This window comes from Malania oleifera, chromosome 5 (assembly GCF_029873635.1).
Source record: "Malania oleifera isolate guangnan ecotype guangnan chromosome 5, ASM2987363v1, whole genome shotgun sequence".
Classification (NCBI taxonomy): domain Eukaryota; kingdom Viridiplantae; phylum Streptophyta; class Magnoliopsida; order Santalales; family Ximeniaceae; genus Malania; species Malania oleifera.
The window spans coordinates 80,847,569-80,864,886 of record NC_080421.1 but is presented as its reverse complement, the minus strand read 5'-3'; the positions used below and the strand labels follow the sequence as shown (position 1 = coordinate 80,864,886).

Here is a 17,318-nt window from a genome sequence, read left to right as displayed (position 1 = left end):
GATGTAATTTTTTTTGCCCCTTCAGGAGACTCTGGGAATTTTGGTCATTTAAGAGGATCTTTAGCTTCATTTTGTCTATAAATAGAAGGGGAATCTAAGGTAAAGGACACAGAAAAGAGAGCAAAAAAAAAAGGGGGAGGCGGGGGGGGTGGGGGGGGGGCGTGGCTAAGGGGGTGTCTACACAACTTTAAACCCTGGAGAGGTAGGGCAACACATCACAAAAGGAGGAGGAAGCTAGGGAAAAGGAGAAGGGAGAAATAGATAATGAAGTTAGCTAAGGAAAAATAAGAAGAAAAGAAAAAAAAAATTAGGGAGACGAGAGAGAAAAAAAATAAGGGGCACGACCATCCAAGAGAACACACAAAAGCTAGGGAGCAAGGAGAGAGGCAAGAGAGAATAAAAGAAAGGTAATAGGGAGAGAACCACAAGGCTAAAGGCGAGAAGCTTATGGCAAAAAAAAAAAAACCCTAGAGTAAAGAGAGAGGGATACTTGCACTTGAAAATCCTAGATCTAGATAAGAAAAGAGAGGAGGTTTTTGGGCACAACCAATGAACCCTAGGAGAGGAGCACATGTAGCCAAATGAGGAGAAGACATCGTGCTTAAGAGGTTGGGAAGGCTTGGAATTCTCAGTTGAAATCTTAAGAGATTCATTGAGGTGAGCTTTATTACTTTGATCTAATTTATGTCTTAATTTATATTTTCTATTGGTATAAAACCATGACATTCCATGTTTTTTCCATGATAAAGCCCTAACACCCCCCCCCCCGGGTTTTGAATACATATTCGCACATAAAAACTTTGCTTCTGGGTGTTTTGGCTTTTGAAAACCGTTGCAAATAACAACAATGGCTACAAATTTTGGCTATGAAATTTTAGGATGACGACAATTTAGGTCTTGGGGTTATTGGGTGAGATATACAACCCCACGTGGGCAAGAGTTTTGTCTTAGGGTTCATCTTAGACTAGTAGCTACACAAGGCAATAACAATTGACTTCAAAAGGCTTAGCAGTAACAATAGCTGTTACAGTAGCTGCTACAAATCAAAGTTGCTACAATCTGATGGTTGAGGCTTGTTTAGGGCCGAAAAGGGGGTTGTGAACTATGAATTTACACACAGCAATAACAACCACGAATAGAAGCAACTGTAGGTATTTTGGTTGGTGGTTAGTCACAGTACAGAATTGCGGTTGTGGGACTAAAGGCTAACGATTAGGATAGGCATAGCCAACAACATCAAAGGCTATATATCCTTGGGTTGACAATCATCATAACATTAATCGCACAAGATTGTAATGGCTGCTAGCGATGAAGATAGGTAGCATGCAGCCTAAGTAAGGAATGGTAGGCGACATCTAGGGTTTCCAAGGGTGATTAGGAGGCCATGGCTTACTCATGCAACCGCTTAAGTCCCTTCAGCTACAGGTGGTGGCTAGGGTTTTGCGAGAAAACCTAAGTGCAAGGAAGACTATGTAACCCTCCCCCTAGCCAGCCCATGCAAACTTACTCCTTGAGCTAGTTAAACTGGCTCTCCTCCTTGGTTTAGGGTTATTCGGGATGCATTTGTTATTATTTTCATAAATATCTTTTATGTTCTTATTATTGGACTTATTAAATTCCTTTTTCTAATATTATAAGAATCCATAAGGAAAAAAGTGGAACTGATGAGGTAAGCCATTGAAGAAACCTCTTCCTTTGAGAACTTTAGCTAAATGCATGAGAAAAAAAAAGGGAATTAATGAAGCCATTGAAGAAACCTCTTCTTTTGAGAATTTTAGCATGTATTGGGTTATATTAAGATATAATGATTCATGCATGGTTTTTTTTAGGACTTTTACTCATGTTTGATATCTTATTAAAGACCCCTATTAAAGTTTGAATGCAATCAAAGTGTGCATTAATGATGATATACGTAGTTTAGTTAATGATGTTTAAGAGGCTCAGATTGCGCATATGCCTTAGAAATACATCCTAGTGTCTCCAAAATTAGCCATGGTTTCATAACCCAGCTTATGATGAGATAAAAAAGGTATTTCATTGTATGGTGATCTCCAACATCTTATCCCAAGGTAGGGGCGAACATTTTCCCTTAAGATGGTATGGGTGAATTGATGCCTGTGTTTGCACCATGAGACTGAGGCAGGGCAAATTTGAAATTCCCTCCATAAAGTATCCTTTTTTTAGAAAATCTTCCAATTGTTTCTTTCTCTAGCCGATGATGATCGTTGTAAAGTTTTTCAAAATCTCTCCATTTTTTTTTCAAGTATCCATCTTCATAAAAATAAACTTCCATTTTTTGAGAGTCGAACATTTTTTTTCATACTGAATGATTGCAAATCAAAGAGATCCAATCTTTTCCCTTCAAACCCTGATCGACAATCAAAGGATTTTCCTAAAATCCCTCACTTAAGGGTTGACCTCAGTCAAAAAATCCTAATTGAAAATCACAAGATTTTCAAAAATCTTCCTAAGAGTTAGCCTTAATCACTAAAACTCTAATTGACAATTAGAAGATTTTCAAAGAATCTCATTAAGGATTGACCCTAGTCATTAGAACCCTAATTGACAATGAGGAGATTTTTCACTCTCCCATTAAAGGGTTTACTTTACTTAATCATTAAAACCCTAATTGTAAATTAGGAGACCATTTTTCATTAATATTTGACTCCAATCAAATCATGATTGGTAATACGAAGATTTTACAAATCCTTCATCAATGGTTGATTTCAATCACTTTAAATCCTAATTACCAATTAAGAGACTTTTCGAGTATATTAGTAATTGACCGACTTTAATTGTCACAGAACCCCTTGTTATTAATCAAAGGTTTTCCAAACCATTACCCATTCAATGCTTAATTTCCTTTAAGGATACAATCCCCATCTCCATTAAAACCTAATGTCAACTAGGAGATTTTCAATACCATTAGTGATAAATCTTTAACTTCAACTTAGGACTGTGACCACCATTTCCATTAATCCAAAACTTAATTAATGATCTCATGCATCTCATCCAGCTCGACGATTAAGTGACGGCGTTTTAATGTTGACTTCCCTCTAAATAGTTTTCACGATTTTCTCTTAAAATAAACTAAAATGTCTAGAAAATTTAGCTTTTAATGAACCGTTTATAATGTGGCTATTGAATGGATTAAAAGCCTCTTTTTTAAAAGATAGTTCAGCATATTCAAGTTGGGTTTTATGGTTTTCCTCCCAAAGAAATCAAAATCATGTAAATTCCAAGAGTTTTCACAAATAACGCAAAAAATATTTTTAAACTTGAATTAATTTTTTTTTTAAAACTACTAATGGATTGATTCCTTCTTTGATTCCTCTTTATTTTATTTTATTTTTGTTGTTTGTGTATTGTATGTGTTATGTATATTTGTTTGATTAGACTTTAAAGTAGTTGGACTTTCACAAGTCCAATAAACGCATTTTTCAAAAGGTGTAAAGGTTCATCAATTTGAAAGGGGATGTATACGCACACGCGCGCACGCACACACACACACAAGGTAGGCACAATACCGTTCATGAAAATGGATGTTTTAGAGTACTAACTATTGTTCATTAGTTTGAAAGGGGATGTATACGCGCGCGCACGCGCGCACACACACACACAAGGTACACATAATACCGTTCATGAAAATGGATGTTTTAGAATACTAACTATTTGAATTCTCAAGAAAAGAAATGTAATGTTGACATGCTTGTTTAAAAATATGAGTTGGCATGACATAATTGATTTTTCATGATTCCTACATATGCATGCTGATTTAGAGTGATAGCATCTAGGATCAGTATAGTGTACAATTATACTTTGGTTTTACAAAAAAATTGCACCAAAATTTAAATATGGTCGAATATATTTATAGCCAGTTGACGGCCTCTCTATAATGGTTGACTAGACAGGCTAAAATGTTGAATAGTCATCATTTTTGCATTCTCTTTTGATTTTCTAGTATGCTACGATACACAATGTATATCTCTTAAAAAAGTTAAAAATCATTATTTTAAGTTTGATGGTTTTTTTTCTTCAAAAGCCAAGTTATTTTTTAAAAAAATTAACTTTTTAATCAACCATCCATGATGTAATTGTTAGATAGATTTAAAAGCCTCTTTTTGAAAACAACACCAATGGTATCAAGTTAGTTTTTATGGTTTTCATCCAAAAAAACCAAAACATTATTTTAGAAAATTTAACTTTTTAATGAACTATCCATAATGTGATTGTTGGATAAATTAGAAAGTCTCTTTTCTAAAAAAAAGTAAATTTTCAAATTGCGTTTTATGGTTTTACTGCTAAAAAAATCAAAACATTTAAAGTTCAAGAATTTTCTTAAAATAACCTAAAAATATTTGTAAAATTAAAATTTAAAAATACTTTTCAAGAATTATGGATGGTTTGGTTCCTCTTCAGAGATTATATAGGCAATTCACTTTGTATATCTAATCATACTAGCCAAAAACCAAAAGGTCACCTTCTTTTTTCTTTCCATTATTTTCAATATTTGTAGGAATGTATATTCGTAGAGTTAAGTAGTAGGATTTTCATGAGTTTAAGTCCTCTATATAGACCATATGAAAGTCTTTTCAAAAGAAGTTAAAGAATGGAAGATTTCTAAAAAACACAAATAAAAGGGGAAAAAATTGCATAAAGTAGTCAACTGGCCTTTACAGGCGGTGGACCGATTGATGCTACGACTTGCTTTTCATGTTCATAATTATTTTTAAAAAAGTAATTTTCAAAAAAAAAAAAACAAAAACAAAAACAGACACACACAAAAGAGAAGTACAAAAATCATTCATAGAATAGATACCATAGGGTGCTACTTCTTCAAATTCCTTAAACAAGGATTTCAAGAAATTACCTTCCCTATTCACAATGATACTCCTGAATCTAATATCTTTTTAAAAAAGTTTTCCTTTAGTTTTCCTTTTTAAAACTAAAATAAACTAACGACTCCATTTTCTTAAATAAATAGGAAAGTTAGGGAACCAATGTTTGGTTGTTTATACTTGTTTGATTTTTAAACATTCATCAAATATGTTGACAACTAAAATGGGCTGCTCCAACCCAGTTTTGACAGCTTTAACGACTCCGCTAAGGACTTTTTGAGTAAGGACTTTGAGAGTCAAGCTACCTCTTATGTTATTATGTGTGTTTTATTTGTATAGTGTTATATAACTGTGGTTTTATATGTTCTTGTGTTCATGTCATGCATTTATGTTGAAATGGGATGATGTGTCATGTTTTACTTTTATACTACGTTAATGCATTTTGTACATTTCATAAGTGCTTTAATTCACACACTTACACTACACTACATGAGTCCTATATGCAAACTTCATTTCTCATAGGTTATAGGAGAAAGAACAAATAATGAGGCTTTCGTGGGACTTTTTCCTCCGTATGGGTCTTATAAAAACTCTTTTATTACTTGATTTTTTTTTCTCTTTGAAAACAACTTGAGAGCTTCTAGAGTTTGTGATGTCTAGAGTTCACCCAAGCACTAGAGAACTTTATCTTATACCCTAAGATAGAACTCTACTCAGTGTTTGGAGGAAAACAAAATGTTAAGACATGTGGAGTCATAGACATTATCCTTAGGGACATGTTAATCACTCATTATATACTTTTGTCTTCACCTATAGAATTCAGATGCATAAAGAGTACAACATGCCAATTCAATTGATTAAAGAGGCTTCGAAACCAAGCCGATACCAAGACTATTTTGATATGTTATACTAGTTATGCCGTTAAACTCTATCCTCTTTGTTCTCTATGCATATGCCTTGTGAAATATTTGTTTTCTCCTTGTACACATCTTAATTCATATAATCTTCACAGTATATCAAAAGTTCACAAAGAAAGAAAATTTACCCAATCATTACTAAAGTTCAATCATAAAGCATATCATTACTCAAATCTAGCTAGAATAAAGAGAACATAGTTAGAATTGAATCTCCATTTAATAAAAAGACTGAGAAACTAGAAAAGTTTGTAACAAATCTAGTCCAACTCATAAAAAGAAAGTCACCTATAGTTGATGAAACTTAACCATCAATTAATCCACTAGCTTCACAAGAATCCATTTTCGTTAATATAACTAGACAAAGGCAAATACTAAACCAACTTAATTAGTTAAATCTAAAGAGGAAGAAAGTCAAGTAATGGGTGATAAAGACCTGTTGACACTAGGTTTGGATGACCCATTTTAGTTGCCAATATTTTGGTGATCATTTACAAGTAAACTATTGTTTCCTTACCTTATCTTTTTATTTTAAAAAGGGAGTCTCCTCTTTATTTTAATTTTAAAAAGGTAAAATAAATGAAAATATTTTTGAAAATAGAGGTTCATGAGTTCTATTATAAATAAGAAAGGTGATTCCTTACTCATTTTTTTGTTGAAATTCAAAAAATTAGCCTATTGCATCCATTTTATGGATGATTACCGTACTTACCTTTTATGTGAACAAAAATTTTAAAGAAACCAATGACTTAATTATTCCTTACTTAATTTTCACTTAATCACCAAATATTTTGGCAATTAAAATGGGTCATTTAATCATTTATGTGCTCTATAATTCTTGTTTCAACTATTTAGAAAATAATCAATAATTACAACTTTACCTTAATGACATTTAATTTGTTGCTAAAAAATATGTACTAATTTGATATTCAAATTTTATAAATATCAAATGCTTTCGAAAATGGAATAAACCTTCATTTTACATATAAATTTTTGTGTAATCTATATGAAATCTATTTGCAATAAATAGAAAGATAAATTTTGATTTATTAACTTGTATGATTGTCTGAAGAACACATAAGTAAGATGAAACATATATATACACACTATTAATTAATTAAATATATTTTTTTTAAGAATTAAGAGTCACTACAGAGTAAAGTATCATAAATAAATAATTGATCTTTATCTAATTTATTAAAATTGTCAAATAATAAGAGAGCATGTCATAGAAAAAAAACTATTTCATCTAAAATTGATAAAATTAAAATTTTAAAATAACATATAATTTATTATAATTTTTCAATTTTATAAATAAACAATAATTAAATATAATTATATCTTAACATATAAATTTTAAAAAAAAAAAGACAAATAGAAATTAATAAAGTTAATTGGAATATATCAAAAATTAATACTTTTTTTTACACTTAGTTAAAGTTAGTAAAGTATTAAAAAAAATAAACAAAATACATTCTCCCATTCTTTCTTGAGATTTCAAAATATTTAATGATCTCCCCTAAATTTTAAGAATCCCAAAAATCTCCCTTGAGCTTTAACAAAACGGCACAAACCTCACCTTATATTTTGTCAAAAAAGACTAATTTTTTTAAGGATATAAGTGTCCCAAAATTCCAATGTCAAAAGAGGTTTGTAACATTTTTGAAACCTCAATGATGGTTATTATTTTTTTACCAAACCGAGGTATCTCTTACCAAAAAATGATTATATCTTTGTAACTTTCACATTTTTTTTTTTTTAACTTTAATATCTACAAAAACAAAGTATTTTAATTTTTTTTCCAACATTAGAATTGTTTTTGTTTTCTCTTTATTTAAATAAAGTAACATTTGAGGTAATTAAAATTTGAAGTAGACTTGGCATAACAAATAAAATCTATCAATTCACTTAAATTAGTTTATAAACGATTCGTAAGTTAAATTAGTTTAATATGATTCAAAAAACTTTTATACACCCCTAAACAAGTCGGTTGGCGAATATAAGATTTTAACACATAGATATCTGATCCATGAATAACTCGCATTCGATCGTGTTTATCAACCGTCATAACCTTAATTGGCCAAAGACCCCATCCCATATTTCCAACTTTTCACTATTGTTCGTACCTCTAGCTCTCTACTTCATACCCCCACCCATACTCAAACTCAAATGCTTAATTTCTGTAATCAAAATAAAAATCCTAAATTCATGATAAGAAATTTTTTTAAAAAATTATAATTTTGTACGTTTGTTAAACATTTAACAATTAATTTGTTATAGTTATTAGCTAATATAAATTTCTGCTTTTGTGATTGTTATTAAATGATTAATAATTTACTAAATTTTATTTCTAAAAATAATTTTAACTACTGTATTACCAAATAAATTACCCATATGGACACTAAGAATGAAAAATAATAATAAGAAAGCTCTAGAGCTTTGGCATTTGGCAGAGTGGGTGGAATGTTCTGGAGCTTCACTTCCTGTGGGTGGGAATCCACAGGGAATGGAGTATTAAATATAACGGGAGAGACGATGGACCCAAATAATAGAGAGTAGGTTCCAAGGCACATTAAAAATTATGGAAAGAAAGTTCTGGAGCTTTGGCTTTCGGCATGGGATTATGCTTTTCTCAGGAAAGTTCTGGAACTTCTAATATGATGGGATAAAGCAGAGTATGATATATGGCTTTTTGTCTTTCAAGGCACTTCCATATATATAAAAAACTGCAGGGGTGCAGTGAACGATGGGGCGCTGTGTATATAATTAAAATAAGTTTAGTAGATTTTAGAATAATCTACAAGGTACCACTTCTTTTCTTTCAACTGATTTTGGGTATAATAGAACAATGTAGAAGGTTGTTTTTATATAATATAACTGACGTGCTCCTCCAATTCCTTGGTTGCAGACACTGTTGCTGCCGCTGCCTCCGCCTCCGCCACGGCAACCTTATCCATTGGTTTTCTCATAAAATATGAATTAATGTTTAGAAAAATAAAGCTATTATTATAATATGCGGTGCATACCAAATCCTGTATGGTTATTAAAATTGCATCGATTTTGTAAATCGGGGCTTTGATGGACTGTTTTTAAAAATTTTAATCACATTTTAGAGCATTTTAATAAAGGTTGTGGCTCCTCTCCTTGAAACATTGGGTTCATAGTCAACTATCATTGTAATGAACTTTCAGATTCTTTTCTATTCTAAAGGTAATGTAACTGTCCAATAGCTCTGTGAATAGATTCATTATACGTGTCCCTTGATTGTATGGACAATAGCTTGATTATAGAATATATACCTCTGACCCATCTTTATATATACCGTATAAATTTATTAAGAAAATTAAGAACAAACAAAATATTCTTCTCAAACTCTATTTTTCAAGTTGGTATCAAAATCGTTCCCAAACGACCTTTTTTTTTTTATCTATTTTTCTTTTTATGGTGCCAGCTATTGACACCACACTGAAAAAACTTTGAAATTAGCTCACGTTACCATGAGCAAGGCCGGCTCTGCCCTTAGGCAGTTAAGGCGCCTGCTTAGGGCTCCCAAATTTTTGGCTCTCCTAAATTTTTTCTTAATATAATAATATAGTTTTTTGACCATATATATTTTTTAATTAAATAATATTAACATTATTTATTATGCTCTATTCCCATAATTAGTGATTTTGCATCTCAAAAAGTTAGAAAAATTAATTTTAAATAAAAATAAAAATTAAACAAAATATTAAGGATCCTTAATTAAATCATTTGCCTAGGGTCCCATATTGTGAATAATCGTCCCTAACCATGAGCAAGTCACATTCTGAAGCATCTAGGAACAAATCTGCTCCTATCATTGTTCAATCGAAAGGTTCATCCTTCAATGCAGAGATTGTACTCAATGAGACAAATTATGATGTGTGGTCTCAACTCTTGGGAGATGCATATTGCAGAGAAGGAGAAACTCTCATTTATTTGTGGAAACTCACAACTATCTACCGAGAAGGATGATCAATATGAAAAATAGTACATGAACAATCAGAAGGCCAAACGATGGCTACTGAAGTCTATCTCCCCAAAAGTTATGAAGCGATACATTCGCTTACCCATTGCATGTGATATTTGGAAAGTTCTTTCCAAAAATTTTTATGATGGAGCAAATAAGTTACAAGGTTTTGCCTTAAATTAAAAGGCTTTTATACCAAACAGAACGGCCAAGCACTCTCTGTGTATTATGGAGAAGTAATTGAGCTTTTTGGTGAGTTGGATCATCATGATAAGGTGATTATGGAGAGTGAGAAAGATGTGATATCTTACCAAAAATTAGTTCAATGACAATGGATGCATATTTTTCTTGTAAGATTATATGGTGAATTTGAACAAATCCGTAGTGAAATTTTGAGAAAGAAACCTGTTCATGAATTAGAAGAATGTTATACACTGGTTCGCTGTGAATTTGGTCGACACACAATGATGAATGGAAACCCTAAAAAATCTGAAGCTTCAACCATGGTGGCTCGAAACCGACCTACTCAAAACCAGCAGGTCTGAATAAAGTTCAATCATCACAAGACAAATAATGATGTCGACAAATCCACCTATAATTGCACTCATTATGATCAAAGTAGTCATACCAAAAGTTGATGCTTTGAACTTGTGGGGCATCTAGAATGGTGGGATCACAGTCGTGATCCACGGAAGAGGAATCCTAAGAAGACCTCTACTGCTGTAATTGTTGAAACAAAGGCAAAGGATGAGGTTGCTGAAAAGATCTCGGCATTGGCAATAGTTGGAAATAATGGTAGTAAGGTTTTAAATATGTCTACACCTGTTTCTAATAGTGCATGGATAATTGATTCTAGTGCTACAGATCATATGACATTTGATTCTAGACAGGTCTCGACCCTTAAAAACTCTTCATAAATGTATGTTTCTACTGCCAATGGTACTTCGACCCCAGTTATTGGGGAAGGATCCTTGCCTCTCACTAATACTTTGAATCTAGATTCTGTTCTAGTTGTTCCATCTTTGAACTATAATCTTTTGTCAGTTTCCCAAATAGCTGATGCCTTGTTTTGTGTTGTAATTTTTTGGCCTGAATTTTGTGTGTTTAAGGATGTACAAATGCGGCAGACGATTGGTTGTGGTGTTAAGCGAGGGAAGTTGTATTACCTAGACTTGGTGTCAAAGAGTTAAGACAAGTTGGGTCAAGCTCTGAAGGTGGATGGTTCATAGGGGAAAAAGAAAAAATCTGACATCTTGTTATGGCATCAACGTCTAGGGCATACTTTTTTTGGTTACCTCAAGAAATTGTTTCCTAATTTATTTGCACAATTTGATGTTGCTAGTTTCCAATGTGTTTGTGAACTTGCGAAGAGCTATCGTGCTTCATTTCCATTAACTTTGAATTAAAGTTCAGTTCCTTTTATGGTTATATATTCTGATGTTTTGGGTCCATCCAAAGTCACTACCTTGGGTGGATCATATTGGTTTGTTACTTTTCATTGATGATTGTACCAGGATGACCTAGGGGTTCTTGATGAATTCCAAAGAGGAAGTGAACTTGTTATTTCAAAAATTTCATAAAATGGTTCACACTTAATACTATGCACAAGTTCAGATCCTCCATAGTGACAACGGAGGAGAATATCTGAGTTTTGAATTGCAGAAATATTTGGAAGCACACAGATAGCTAATACACCAAACCAATCGCTTGCTGAGGATGCTCTTGAACTAGTTATAAAATAACTACCATAGCGTCACATGAGAGGTATTCCTAAACCCACATATGAACCTGATCCTTCTAGTAAAGTTAAATATCCTATAAGTCACTATATGTATAACCATCGTTTTTCATAATAAAATCAGTAATTTGTAAACCAATTATGTATTGTACTTATTCTTAATAGAATGCAAGAAGTCTTAACTGACCCAAGGTGGAAAGCTACTATGAATGAGGAAATGAAATCCTTGCAAAAGAATAAAACTTGGGAACTCGTTGATTGTCCACCAGGAAAGAAACCAGTTGGATGCTGGTGGATTTTTACTGTGAAGTACAAAGCAGATGGCATAATTGAGCTCCTTAAAGCAAGATTGGTTGCAAAAGGATACACCCAAACCTATGGGATCGATTATATAGATGCTTGGCCACCTGTAGCTAAAATCAACAAAGTTCTAGTATTGTTGTCTCTAGCTGCAAACTTGGATTGGCCATTACAACAATTTGATGTGAAGAACGTCTTTTTACATGGCGAGTTGTCCGAAGAAGTTTACATGGATCTCCCATCAAGAAGCATGATACCAGAAATACATAGTTAGAAGGTGTGTAAGTTAAAGAAATCATCGTATGGGTTGAAACAATCACCAAGAGCTTGGTTTGGAAGGTTCACAAAGGCTATTATAACCTTTTACTACCATCAGAGCAATTCAGGCGACACTTTATTCCTAAATAAACGATAAGATAAAATCTATTGGAATTGGTGTGATCTCAAGGGGGGGTGAATTGAGTTTTAAAAAATTTTCGACTAAATTAAATATTTATACCGATTCACCACATATCATGTCTCATTCAATGTACATGCCTGTATGTAAAACAATTTTATCAGTGAAAGTAAACATACATGTACGCAGTATATCTTATTTAAATCAAATGCGTGTATGCAAATAATTATGACATTAATCAAAAATTCATATACATGCTGAAATTTAAGTGTAGGATTTTAAATAAAATAGAGAGAGAATGACACACGGATTTGTTAACGAGGTTCGGTCAATACTGCCTACGTCCCCACCTTAGGCATACCCCCCAAGGATTTAATATTGCCTACGTCCCCACCTTGGACATACACCCCAAGGATTTCACTAACCTTACTCACTTAAACGGGTAAAGTAGAAGCCTTTTACATCCTCTCCTTACGGGGACGAAGAAAACCCTAGTTCAATTTTCGGGTTGAACTGAACCAAACTCACTTACGGTGCTAAGACTCTCCAGTTCAATTTTTGGACTAAACTGAACCGATTTCACTTATGAGACTGAGACTCCCCAATTCAATTTCGGGCTGAACTCAACCGTACATGAAAAACAATTTTTGTACATAATACAATGTTTCTAAATACAAGCAGAAATGTACACATTAAAGTTCTAAAATGTATGCACTCTCTTATGATATGATTTAAGTTCAATAGAGTAAAGGGTGCTTATCTAAATAATTCATACACAAATAAAATATATAAATATATAAAATGATTATTATATTCTCCAACAAAGATATTTGCAAATAAAAGTATTTGAAGAATCTGGAATTTAAGTTCCAAAGAATTTGTGCAATAAATAATTTCTCCTAAAAAAAATGTTTATCAAGAAAAAAATAACCGGAAGAAATATTAAAACTACTTTCAAAAACGATTTTAATAAATGAAGTTGCAAATGAGAGTATGTGTAAAATAAATGCCCAAAGTAAAATATTCTCTTTAAAAAAATTTTCAAAATAATGATTGGAAGAGTTTGGAGAATATAAATTGTAACCCAAAAAAGATTTTGCAATGAAAATATGAGTAGTGGAACTTTGATTAAGAAAATGATTTGAGAGGTTTTAAAGTTAATCAAAGTCACTAATCTGGAGTAATTAGGAAATATTTATAGAGTTTGTGAAAATTATGATCGTTGGGGATACGGATGTCATTTTAAAAAAATATTAATAATGTTTAATTAAAAAAATCCTTATTTACCTGCGATAAAAAATTTAACAACCCAAGAGGCTTGATCGACCGTACTTGAGGTTCGGTTGACTGTAGTGTCCAGTTCGGTTGACTAGGGAAAAATTGAACTAAAAATATGGTTGTCCATCTTGAGGGTTTCAAAGGCGATTTTTCAAATCCGAGCAGTTCGGTTGACCGGGTCATTTTGAACTATGAGGTTCAGTCGACCGGGAGGTTGACATTTCCCACGTGGGGGTTCGGTCAACCAAGGCATTGCCCATATAATCTTGGTTAGTCAACCGAACGGTCAACTTGTTGACCTAGGGATGTTCGGTCGACCAGGGCTTGCCTATGTATATCTGGTCGATCGATCAAGCGGTCAACTTGTTGACCCGATGGGAGTTCAATCGACCGAAGATCTCAGTGTAATTGAATTCGGTCAACATATTTTTATGAAGTATAAGGAGACTTAAGATCAGTTTAGGTCTTTTGAGCATATATCCTAAAAAATCTGGCGTGAGTCGACTGAATGGTGATCCATAAGATTTTGTGGCCCCCTATGATCAGTCTATGGTCATCACTGAGCTTTTATCAATATCATGCAGATACATATATTATTACAGACCAAATATAAAAATAAATGCATATAAAAGTAAAAATAAATGTCTTCTTTATCTTTTTTACTGTTAAATCTTCATAGAAAACGATAGGAGAGTGTGAGCTGTATGTTCTTAGTGGCATCAATTTTTCGGCATCTTATGTTCGTGCTGAAATGAAAACATGTTCACACACTAAATGCACACATAATATTTTGGAACTTTATCAGCATCAAAATAAGGATCGAACTCAAAAAGTCAACAATCTCCCCCTTTTGATGATGACAAACACACAAAAGCAAAATAAGTACAGCCTGGAAAGGCTCCCCTTAAAAATATGCATAAAATAAAATATAAATAATAAAACTCAAACATATTCACAAAAGAAAACACTTCAAAATATTCTACATTCAGTTTTAACGTTAAAGCATATGCTCAAATATTTGCCCCTATGTTTTTGCCCCTCAAGTTATTTGCCCCTATGGTCATAAACATTTTACTCAAAAATATTCTCCCCTTTTTGGCATTAGTAAAAAAAGGTTAAGTTGAGTAGAAAATAAATTGTATCATTGAAAACAAACTCATCAAAGAGAACTCCCCCTTTTTAAAAAACTCTCTCCTTATATGATACAGCAATTAGGCATAAAAATTTTATAACTGTTTTAAAAATTATAGCAATTAAACATAAAAAAAAAAAAGTTCAACTGGTCATTTAAAAAATTAAAATGACATATAAAACAAGGTTAGACTAGAAATATACACCAACAATTTTAGTTTAAACACAATGTAAGTCACCACAAAGATTGTAATTTAAGAACATGTGACATATAAAAAATAGGTTTGAATATAAATATGATCTAACTAGTTCACATACATTTCATGTAAGTCAATGAACCAGTTATGTAACACCACTTTTTAAAATAAAAAATAAAAATAAAATTTCATGACACGAGATTTTAACACAGAAATTCACAAGTCATGATAGTACTTAAGCACACAAGCAAGAAACAAAATGTATTCTATATAAGTTCAATTCTTGCTTTTGAATATATATATATATATATCCCCTTATGATTTTTTATTTTAATAACTGTAGAGGGCTTATGCTTGTTAAAAAAGAAACTTTAATTTAAAACTCAAGCAAACATTATTTTTCTGGTTTATCATTTAAGCACAAATCATAGAGTATCTGAAAAATGCAATCATATAGATCCAAAGATATTAAATAAATTTAAAATATGGATCATATGAAAAACCTAAGACACATATGACTAAGACGTATATTTTAAATCAAAATGTTCAATAAAATCATTTCGATTAAGCACAAGCCACAATGAATTCAAACATATCTAAGCCAAAAATATTGGTGAGCATAACATGATGAAATTTTTAGCCTAAGATGCTCCTCTTATCAATTTGACTATACTGTTAGCTACTTATATTGAAACAAAATATGAAAATTTATTAAGAGTTCAAACAATATAAGTACCATTTTTCATTTTAAAACAAATTTTACTAGGTATGCGTTAAACCTATTTATCTTACCAGTAAAATGTCTTTAAACACATATGCACTAAATATTAAGCAATAGGTCTTGCAAGGTATTTATCCATACTGTGAACAATCCATATCAAAGAAAGATTCAGTAGAGACAGGATATGATGTTCATGGTACAAAAAAAAAATTCGGATTCAAAAAATAGAAACAATGAAAGTATAAGTCCATGTGGCAAGTGACTTAAATCCTTTTCTCAAGGATGAGGCTTAAACTCTCCGGTATAGTCTCAAGCATACATAAGTGCATTTACACTCAATGATGAATTTCATTCAAGTGCATTCATCACGTGTTCATCCTTCTTAATTATTACTTAGCATGCAAGAGAATATAAGCATTAAGTTCACTTTTCTTAACAGTGGGGCTTAAACTCGCTTATATATTTGTATGCACACATACTTGTATTATGATTCAAGGATGATAGACATTAAATTACACTCATCAAATATTCATCCTTTTCAAGGGAATTCAGTATGCAGCAAATATTAAACATTTAGCACATACAAGCATGACTTATTACATTTCAATTTAAATACACAATTGCTAATCAAAGCTATACTCAAGGTTAATGCAATAAGGGTTTAATAAGGACGACACAACTCAAAAATACAATGAATATGTATGAAATGAAAACTCCCCCTAAGTCATGCGAAATTCCTAGTCACATGGACTTAAAACTTATAGTGTGATTGCTAACCATTTAGATCCAACATGAAGAACATAACCTAGGGATTAGGGCCAAATGGCGTTCATGAACTAGTTCATCCTAAGACCAAAAAAATGTGTGTACATGTTTTTCAATTTATATATAGCATTTAGGATTTCACATGTACTAACTTATTTAATTAACTAGCATCCTCAGAAATAAACATATAGACTATGCATGTTTTTTAGTTTAGCATATAACACTTAAAATTTAACATGCACCAGTGGACAGTTCGACATGCACCTATAACTAAGGATGAAAATTAATGTTCTTTTATGATTCACTCATCATTTCAAAAACATTTTATCATGCATTAAATTATCTACCATAATACATGGTTTCATTTATGGAAAAAATTCTACCAAAATTTCAGCAGCATTTCTTCTATAAATCAAACATTTTCCCAAATTTTCATGTACCTAAAACTTGATAGATTCAAGTAAGCAATATAAAATAATTTGCATCATACAGATACCATTCAATCAGAGGCATACGAAAACTTAGAGCATGCAATTCTCATCAACTGCATTCGCCATCTAGGAGGCTTTCTAGACTAAACATGCAATCAGGTAGTATAATCAACTCAAGATATTCAATATAGCTCATTAGTAGTTCGTGCTAAAAAAAATACATAAACCGTCCATCAAAGAGATTATAATCATTAGGCAACTGATGGACAGTGACATTTAGCTCCAAGTAGATCAATTTTTAAAAAAAAATATATATTCTTCCATCAGAAAACATATTCATTTAGCAGAGATAGAAATTTGCATTCAACTCAATAACAAATCATCCAAAAAGTATGAGCTCATTATAATAAAATGAATATTGGATGAATTTTCTAAAAATTGCTGCTCCCCTCTCAATTATGCAGCAAAGAGTTATATATTCAATTAATATTATTTGGCATAACTTATGTGTTAATATTGGGATAGACTTATGAATTTCTAAAAAATTATTTTATCGTTTAAAAATGATTTATCATTTAAGCTCAATGATGAGTTTAAGAAAATAAAATATATAGAAT

At 31.9% G+C, this 17,318-nt stretch overlaps 1 long non-coding RNA gene across 1 annotated transcript; it reads left to right on the top strand.

The window, feature by feature from the left end:
• The first annotated feature begins 8,374 nt into the window (after positions 1 to 8,374).
• On the top strand, positions 8,375 to 8,863 carry LOC131156506 (uncharacterized). Its single transcript, XR_009137014.1, has 2 exons — positions 8,375 to 8,556; positions 8,661 to 8,863. It is a non-coding gene; the product is annotated as an uncharacterized LOC131156506 (long non-coding RNA).
• Positions 8,864 to 17,318: the final 8,455 nt, after the last annotated feature.